This window comes from Schistocerca nitens, chromosome 6 (assembly GCF_023898315.1).
Source record: "Schistocerca nitens isolate TAMUIC-IGC-003100 chromosome 6, iqSchNite1.1, whole genome shotgun sequence".
NCBI classification, from domain to species: Eukaryota; Metazoa; Arthropoda; class Insecta; order Orthoptera; family Acrididae; genus Schistocerca; species Schistocerca nitens.
Window position 1 is genome coordinate 154889794 of NC_064619.1, and position 8873 is coordinate 154898666.

Consider the following 8873-nt stretch of genomic DNA (forward strand, 5'->3'; position numbering starts at 1 on the left):
TGACATTTCCGACGATATCGCACAACACGTTAACACTCCACGGTAGCTGATGCTGTACCTGTCAAAGCCAATGAGAGTTCTCTATTGGCCAGTAATGCATATTATGCAAATTCACATTAACGTGGTTGGTGAAATTCGCTTCATCAGTTAAAAGTACCCGTTGAAAAAACGTAGGACCATCTTGTAGGCGCAGCAGAGAAAACCAGCAAAATTCCTGGCGCTCTTCGAAATCCACACCGGAGAGTGCTTGATGTAATGAGAGGTGAAACGGGTGAAATCTATGCCGGTGCAATATGCGTAGAACACTTCTCTGATTTATACCACATCCTGAGACGATTTATCGCAACGAAACAGCAGGGTCGTTATGTGCAAACGCTAGAACGCCCTCTTCATGTATCTCGCCAGTTGCAGTTTTCTGCCTTGTCCCCTGTATGGCGTTCCATGATCCCGATTCAAGTAGTTTCTTGCAAGTAGCTGGCGCGTAGGACTCTCATGATCAGGATACAGCTCACCATATTGCTTTATTGCTCTAACATATTTCTTCTGCTTTCACCATACACTAGAAGCATATGTAACCTTTCTTCGTTGAGTACATGTCTGCTCCAAGAAACTGTGACGGAAATGCGATGTCTCATTACCCCAGCAGCACATTTATACCCTTCTCTCCAGCTCCCTCGTGCGTCACGTTGCGGCGTAATCGAGAAGCAGGAAAACAACGCTTTCCCTGTGAAGTTCCTCAGTGGTCAACAGGAAAGGTCGCATTCGACAACGCCGCTTCGAAGGACGAACACGATACGAGAACATATCAGTGTCTCAAAAACTATTCGCCTAAATATTATGATATATACGTGTTTGAAACTGTCTTTTTAAGCTAAAATTTAAGATAGAGTTCCATTTTAAAAACACCAAAGATGACGTTATATCTCTGTAATAAAAAATAGCACAAACATGAAATGTGATGTATTCAAGTAGCCCCTGTCCCTACAATTCACTGTCCTAACGACATCTTTGTATCTATTATGGTTGGCGAGATACAAGGGGTGTTACGACTTAGCCGCCTCACCCTACATATATTAAACTGACATTTGGTACTTATTACATTATACATGCTTTCCCTGTTCCACAACATCTCACTGAACCATTTCAATGTACGAGTATAAAATAACTATAGATTATACATATAGTATATTCAATACTCATATCACTATATCAATATTGCAAAAAATCTTTTAGTTTTTGATTAAATTTCCACTTAATTTAATGAGCTTCCCAGAATGAAAAAGCAGCTGAAACATATAACACACGATCATAAATTTCTGCAATGCCTTTTATGTATATATAATTAGTTTCTGAGTAATGATCAGAGTGTACTAATTAGCAAACGAAAATTTTTCAATTGGTAAAATAGTTTTGTTCTATATCTTCATATTTATAAGCTTCCAATTAGTACTAGTGACAGTGTACTTGCCTACTCTTCTCATAAATGCTTAAACAAAATAACCCTCGAATTTCAAGTATTTGCTGCAGTATAAGTGCTGTAGTTACCCAAATAAAGTTTCTCATTAGCCTGTCACTATGATTCAGATGAAACACTTTGGAATAACGTAGAGAAATATAAACGCTTGCATAAAGCAATATGACACATACCCTTACACATCAACGTAAGATATAGGAACGCTGCTTAACACAACTCTATGCTTAACACAATACAACTCTAAATCACACAGCTCAATAACAGGCAAGAATCCTGAAAAACGTTGTACCACGTTTGACAATGATGTGGTGTTTGGATTTACTTATAATTTGCAAATCACAGTAACATAGTAAATGGTAGTAAAAATCTATTCATGTAAATATGCAGCTACTAATGAGAAAACTGTACTTAATATTAAATAGTGAAAGAGCCAAACCCATAACAGTAAGTAAATCATAAATTAGAAGGGCACCAGATATCTAAATTGATTGAATCCGAACTAGCTGACAGAGTTTGTATTTTAGGTATACCATTAACAGAACGCAACACATATATAAAAGAAATATGAGAAAGAAATGCTCTAAACATTATATGAAAGGAGACATCTACTGACAGTGAAATGTTTTAGTACATAGTGGAAAAGGCGCTTTGTCCGAACATTCATCTGATGTTTGTTCTCATGAGGCTGTGAAGTAAGGATACTGTTGGAGGGAGACACCCTTCATGGAAGTAACTTAAATGTGGCGTTGTGGAAAAATAACGAAGACCTATCCAATCGAGAAGACCACCTAGTAAAAGAAATCTGAAAGCAAGTATCCAAAAGAAAAAAAACGTTTTTGGTGATGTATTAGATTTGTTGGGAAGGGAACGTTGGGAGTGGTAAGTATCTATGGCATTTGGTGCCGTAAATATTTGTCAGCTTCACTATCATTTAATTATAGTAAAACACTGGTAATCAGCAAATATCGCTTCAAAAAATAAAGCAAAGAAGTGATACGTCCAACACTGCTCCAGCGAACAAAACCCCCCTGCCACACACCTTAGTTGCTACTTTATTGAGTCCTACCTTGTTGGCTCTCTACATACTGAAGCCTATCGTACTGATGCTTGCCCAATTCGCTGGGCGGTGCTGTTGGCAAACTACCACGCACCACTGACCACCCAGACGACAAGTAAACGCCAAATACATGCATTGCAACGGGTGTGAACTCAACGTACAGCAATTCGCAGCATATGTGTGATGGCGTATTGTATGGAAAAATCTTAGAAAGAAAGCAATGCGACTGTCAAGAAATGAACAGGATTGCACTAAAGAGAAAACAGTTGTGATAACTACTCAGCCTTTACAAGATGATGACTGTTTATGATTTGCTTCAACGAAAACAAGCCTCTTCATCATGTTCATTACACATTAAAACTAGCAGAACTGTAAAAATTCGTCCCCTTCAATTTTCTGGAGAACAACCAAAAATTTTAGAGGTTAATTAAAACTTGATTACTTGCTGAAGCTATCACACGTTAGAGAGTTTGAAAGAAAATAATACGTGGTTGTAGACAAATTCTCATATTAAATTATTGACCTAATTCCTGCTCCCAGATGAAGAATGGCGTTTTTACAAATTAATACATACTTTTACATTAGTAATTTAACTCACCGAATACGGCAAACTGAACAGATTCTCTGCGATAGCTAACAATCGTCACTATAGACTTAGAACAGATTACTCACACCTAGAAACTATGAGTTTCAGAGAACCCTTAAAATATCTTCGTATAAAACTATAACGGAAAGGTTGAAGAATCAGCAATGATTTATGTCATAAGAAAGCTCGTATATTACACGTCGCATCTCTATATGAGTTCGTTACTCTTGAAATCGATTATGGAATACAGTAATTAAAAGCCAAGTCTGGCAATCAGAGGCCAATTTATATGTAACTGTATGTAACATTAATCTTTCCATTGGTAAAAGATTACAGATTAATTCGTCAATCGGCTGATGCCAAACTGAAGTTAATTTTGAGAAAAATATTGAGTAACAAACTAAAAGACAACGTACTGCGTGTCGAAGAAGGGAATGCCAGAATTTTTAAAGTGGTAGAAAATCTGAAAAAATATATTCAAAAGCCTAGTCTAGATATAATGGGTGTCACTGAAGTGAAATTAAAAGCAAATAAGGGTGTCTCATCAGACGAATATGTGGTAATATATACGGCAGCATAAATCATGTATTAGAAGTAAGACTCGTTATGAATTGGAAAGTAGGACCGAGCATTAGTTACAATGAACATTGCAATGATACGGTTTTTCTTAGCAGAATCGGTAGGAAACCAACCTCAAAAACATGTAGACTCAAAAGCAAGGGATGAATAGGCAATGTGTATTAGGATAATGAATGGGTAACTCATTTTGGAAAGGCAAATGATAAAATCTAATGATCCTAGAGGACGGTTTAATGCAGTACTGGGGTAAGGAATATAGGGCAGAATTATTGGAGAATAGGGGTTTCATGGAAGCAATGAAGAGGACAGAGACTAATTGAGCTGTGAAGCAAATTTCAGTTATTAAAACTTACCATTCTAGATAGAACCTGGGAATGCAGTGAGATGAGATGCGTTGAGGAATAAATTTGACTATGACTGAAAAATGATGTTCCATTTCTCATTTTAGTTCTGTCATCCTCCAGTTCGAAGTAATCACCCCCACTATCATATACAGCTAGGATATATATACATTGGTGGAATAAAAATCGCACAACCAAGAAGGAGTTGTGCGACATATGATGACTAGATTTCACACCTGACGCGTAAGTGGCGCTAGTAGTGCCACTATGAGGATGCAAATATGGTTTGCTTTAAATACACGCTGTAAATATCGTGAGAGTTAATTTCCTTTGAGATTTTACGTGGTGCGCTGATGATAATTAAGAATGCCTTTAAGGAGATAAAAGCGCCATTATCAACACCATACTGAGGTTGAACGAGCTCGTCATGTAATAGGGCTACAAGATGCCGGATGTCCGTTCTGCGATATTGCAGAAAGACTCGACAGGAATATAGCCACTGTACAAGATTACTGGCGGCGGTGGTGACGGGAATGCACTGTCGCAAGAAGACCGAGATCCGGTCGGCCACATGGCACTACCGAAAGACCATCGTGTTTGGCGTATGGCTCTGGCGTATAGTACTGTATCTGCAGTGCAGCGGCAGTTTGAGTAGCAGCTGGCATCACTGTGACACAACGCAGTGTTACAAATCGCTTACGTCAGGGCCGGTTCTGAGACAGGTGATGCGATCTCTTCCGATCAGTCGATATCAGGTAGGTTTTTTCTGGGTTCAGAGTTTTCTGTCGTCACCATCCACGGTAATGAACGCTGCAAAACCTGTGAAAACCTGTGTCCACATGGGAAGTCACACTATGAATCAGGAAATAACTTCGATGGTGCTAAAGGTAGCTGTAGAGAGTAATAATGTGGGGAAAAGCAGAAACAGGAACAATGCAACAAAAAGTCGGGGACGTAGTGCTATACTCTGAGATGAAAAGTCTGGCACAAGGGAGTAATTGGTGGCGGGCCACATCAAGCCAGTCATGAGACTGATGACCAAGAGGAAAAAAGTACTCAGAATAAATACTGTCAGAATATAAAATAATGCTCATATTGTGCTTTTTTTGGAAAGGTTCCTCAAACATAAAGCATTTGCTGAAGTACTCGAAAGTTACACCTGACGGTGTCGCGAAATTTATTATTTCCTAGGAACTCAGCGTCATCATCAGTAAATGATGCTGGTTTTTGGCAGGAAACGCCAGCTGAGCTATAGTTGGTTTGGAAAAATACATGTGTGAAAGTAGGAAGGAAATGTCTACAGCTTCTACATTCTGATAACAAGGTACTCCGTTGAAAGACGAAATTTTTGAATCGAAAAGCTCAAAGCAGACGATTTACTTCTCCTTCTTGACCGTTGCCCAGTTTTGCGGTTATTGGCAGCAGCCAGAACTCGTCCAAGCATAAAATTCAACGCCATATGTAGCGGAAGGCTAAAGATTCCTACATAAGACCACTATCAGGAAGAAGTTCTCAATTTGTAGAAATTGCTGTCTGAATAAGCAGTCACTTTGCTACGTATTTTCTCTCTACTTTATTCATAAATAATGGAGATGAATTTGTTGAATAAACTGTCAGGGTGAATTCATTAAATAGTAGGACAATTTTAGAAACGGGATGCTCCATAAACTTAAAAAGTTGTTCATCAGCTACTTCTAGAGGCTAGTGAAGAAAGAAAATGGTGCAAATAAAACTGGCGTGATAAATGATTCAGTTCGAAGTAGAACAAGAATTTTATCTCATAAACCGACAATGAAATGGAACGATAGTGACTGTATATCTGACGTTCTGCCAGGCACATCTACATGACTACACTGCAGTTTGCACTTATTGAGAACTGTAGAATACTCATCTAGATGTAGTTATCAAATATCACAGATCACTTGCAGATTGCAGGGAATGAGGTATTCTTCTTTTCCATAAAATATACGTTAGTTTAAACTATCTAGCTCCAGAGAGGACAAATGTACTGTTAACATTCGTATTTATCAGATAATTTACAACTAAATTACTAGCCCTGCTGCTGAGCGAACAAAAGAAGCCCAGGCCTTTGATATTCCGCCACGTCTTTCGCGATAGCCCGCAAGTGCTTGACAGCCACAGTGAATAGGGACAAAATACCATTGTCTGGACACACAATAGAGTTAACTGCAGTCGCCCCGGTTAATTACCTCTTTGACTGACAACTCTGTTGTCCTTCATTGATTATATTCGATGTTCTGATTTTCCGCGAGATCCATCACTCTATTGAAGGCTAGCTTCCCAACACTCGTACTGCAACCCGATTTTCGCACTTGGTTTCCAGCTCTTCGAAGTAGCTGGGCGATGAGATTAGGCACATTAGTAAATGTCATTCGTTTGCTACACGAGACAAAAAGTATAAGCGACATATATTTAAAGAGACTAAGATATTTACTTTAATCCTCGTAAAATTGTTGTGCTGTCGTACAGCAACAAACGCGAACACCACTTTAAAACCGAGAAGCTTTTAATGTAATTAAAACCATGCAATTAAATAGGTAATTAAAACTGGCCTTAAATGTCTTTAAAGTGAAAGAGGATAAAATACTAAAAACAATCTCAAATAACTAATAAGTAATGTATCACGAAGCAGAACACGTCAGCAGCATACCTGGCCAGAAAAAAGAAATCGTAATAACTGTTTGGTAGGCCATGAATTTACTACGAAAGACATAGGACAAAAGGTCTATCTACTCTCTCGAAATGATGAAACTGTGAAACGATTGTTGGATGCGAGATCTCCAATATAAACGTATGAAAATGACGCCAGCTTTCAACATTTACGATATAGCCTTGATTAAAAGAAATAAGCGGAAATACAATTTCACGTTGCTTTGAGAATAGGTGACTGAGGGATATGTAGCCATGAGAAAAGCCATAGATGATCATGATACGTGAGCTACTGCCTAGGATACCAAAGAGGCCAAAAGACGTGCCGAGAGTTTAAGAGTCTAGGTTGTTTACAAACCTACTTCCAAGCCATTGTCAAAACTCTAAACCACTACGGTGCATTTACCTTCAAAAAAGCCTTTGTTCCATTTAGTAGTTAATACAATGCTGTCCTCTAATTTACTAGTAGGATTATAAATAATATATTCCCAGAACTTACAGCGCAGAGATGAACAAATGTGAATATATAGCAAATCAGATAGTTATACAATAAAATAAAATTAATATAATAAATTGATATTATGAGTTGAGAGAAGACAGTACATAATATTGTACATTTGGGGTCTTGTTCTCAACTTTCCATAACTTTGTTGCAGTTATAAGTGAACTGTGTTTCAGACAACGATTTCACTACACTCCCATAGGTACTCAGCCGCCTCAATCTTATATTAAACGTAGATACTTCTAGACATAAGACACAGAAGTTCATCGGAAAAGAGTCCATGAGTACTTGGTTAATTTTATAGATGGACGAAAAGGAAAACTCATTTAAATACTGCTGAACGCAGACAGCTGATGTATTCTTCATTCGGCCAGTCTCTTTCTGCTGTTTTAGCACCTGTGTATTTGATACAGTACACCACTTAAAACTCGTATCAGAAAATTCTTGCAGAAGTTTCCCAAATGTGCATTCAGACACAACTTTCAGATGATCATAGTCGCAAGTATCATCTGTTAGAATCAATTTTGCTTGAATAGTTAAACATTAGACAAACGTTTGAACCATTTTTCTATCTATGACTGAAAACATGATACATTCATGTGCACTAAAGTGAGAGCAAATCAACACAGGACTTTTTAGATTAATCTGGATTAATTAAATCTTTAAAAGCCAAAAATACTCTAATTTACATCAGTTTACTTAGTCGCGGATCTTCAATACGAAAACAGTGCAGATTGTCCACAATTTTAAATAACTGAGGTCAGAAATCAAGGCTTGAAGTGAGCGCGAGCGAGAAATATAGACCTGGCTGAAGCAAGACGCATCATTAACAATTTTATGAAGCCATTTTATGCAGGATTCTTATTCATCTGTCAGAGGAATTTCGTGAGTGATACCTTAAATGTGATTCAAAGAGAGCAAACTATGTAAGAAAGAATTGATTTTATTCTGACTGCGTGGCTGTATATGTGATATCTGGCGAACATTATGCTGCAGCATGTTGTTCATGTAAGGTCCGAGCTGCTTGGATTGGAAACTGTTTGCCACTAGTATCTGCATGAAATATGCCAGCGGAGAAAGTCTGATTTGACCGGACGTTTGAATAGTACCGGTGCCGGCCGAAGACAAAATCTGATAGTAGTTTACAGTAGCTAACAGTCCTGTGGGCTGAGGGCTTTCAGGAAACCGCGTTATAATAATGTGTTGCAGTTCACGTCTCTTTCAAGTGCCAAAACGTTCCTGGACAGAGAGGTGCAGTATAGGGTGGAAAAGGAATGCTAAACGGCACAGCAGTAAGGTTTGTCGTTTGTTGACTTACTTTATTCGTTATTGATCAACTATGCAATGATATTTGACATGATATCTTAGTACAAAGAGATGAACAATTAAAAAGCTCATTGATTCACAGAACGAACTGTTAAGAAGTTGTGCGTAGCCACAACGTTAATTTTGTCCATATATATTAATGAACCAAAAAACTGACGATCTCAAAAAACTTTTTACATTAGTTGCTGCTGTTAGTTCACTGGTCGCTGGTTACATAACACAACTGAAATAAATGGTTGTAGCTAGGTCATGAATTACAGTAAGAGGTATCTATTTTTAAGTGGCTGATGGTATTTGCGGACACCTGCGTCGGTGTTCAAACCATCCGTGTCGTAGGA